This window comes from Orycteropus afer, unplaced genomic scaffold (genome assembly GCF_000298275.1).
Source record: "Orycteropus afer afer isolate SDZICR_OR568_19922 unplaced genomic scaffold, OryAfe1.0 scaffold00304, whole genome shotgun sequence".
NCBI lineage: Eukaryota > Metazoa > Chordata > Mammalia > Tubulidentata > Orycteropodidae > Orycteropus > Orycteropus afer.
The window spans coordinates 3,341,417-3,342,677 of record NW_006921891.1 but is presented as its reverse complement, the minus strand read 5'-3'; positions in this window follow the sequence as shown (position 1 = coordinate 3,342,677).

The following is a 1,261-nucleotide window of genomic DNA, read 5'->3' as shown; positions in this document are numbered from 1 at the left end:
AGGAGAACAAAAGGGCAGTATTTGCCCAGGGAGATAGCTCAGGGGGCAGGAATGCATAAGAAAGAAGGACACAGGGAATAGGTAACTACAGGGAGGAAGTTGGAAGAGAGCTGTTACATTGTGGGAAATTACAGTCAATGTCATGAAACAAAATGTGTATCAACTGCTGTATGGAAAATGAATCTGCTCTGTAAAGTTTCATTCAAACCACAATACAAATTTAAAAAAGAAAAAGTCAGTTTTTACATGTTTATTTCTTATCTCTATGTATTTTTCTAAAAATAAAGTTGTGTATACCAAAAAACCAAACTCAGTGCTGTCAAGTTGGATCCAACTCATAGCGACCCCTCCTTGGGTTTCTGAGGTGGTATCACTACAGAATTGCCCAACCTTCTTTCCAGGGAGTGCCTGGTGGGTTTGAACCTTCAGCCTTCTGGTTAGCAGTCAAATGTCTCAGGCACTATGCCACCAGAGCTCTCAAAGTGGTATATAGGTACAAATATATTTCTACAAAGTTGTATATGCTCTGAGTATGTGAAAATGTATTTCTGTTTTAATTGCATTCACCAACTCAAATGGAATGGAGTCATATTAAAATAAGAATGACAGCGGAAACAACGTATCAATCATAGCTTATATATGCATCTTAAATATCAGGAATAATACACAGAACCTTAATTAATACTCACCTGTTGGAGAGTAGGGGCAAGTCGGAAGTGGGCATATGGGAAGATGATGTTTCCTCATGTTCTTTTCAATATTTTTGCAAGTATTTTCTTTATCCATAAGGTTTTCATTTGCTAATTTTCAGAAGCAGATTGTTAAGCCTTTTTCCTAGTCTGTCTTAGTCTAGAAGCTCCACTAAAACCTGTCCACCATGGATGACCCTGCTAGTATTTGAAATACCAGTGGAATACCTTCCAGCATCATAGCAACATGCAAGCCATCACAGTTTGATAAACTGACAGACAGGTGGTGGTATGCAAGTCACACAACTTTGCCCACCAAAAGTGAAGACAACTTGAAGCACTTACTGATAGAAATAAAAGAAGATAGCCTTCAGTATAGATCATATTTGAACGTAAAGAAAACGAAAATTCTTACAACTGGACCAATAAAAAATGCCAGGATGAATAGCAAAGAAATTGAAGTTGTCAAGGATGTCATTTTTTTTTTTTTTTTTTTCCGGAGGTGCCTGTGGGTGGACTTGGACCGACGGCCTTTTGGTGAACAGCCAGCCACATCTGTATCACACAAGACT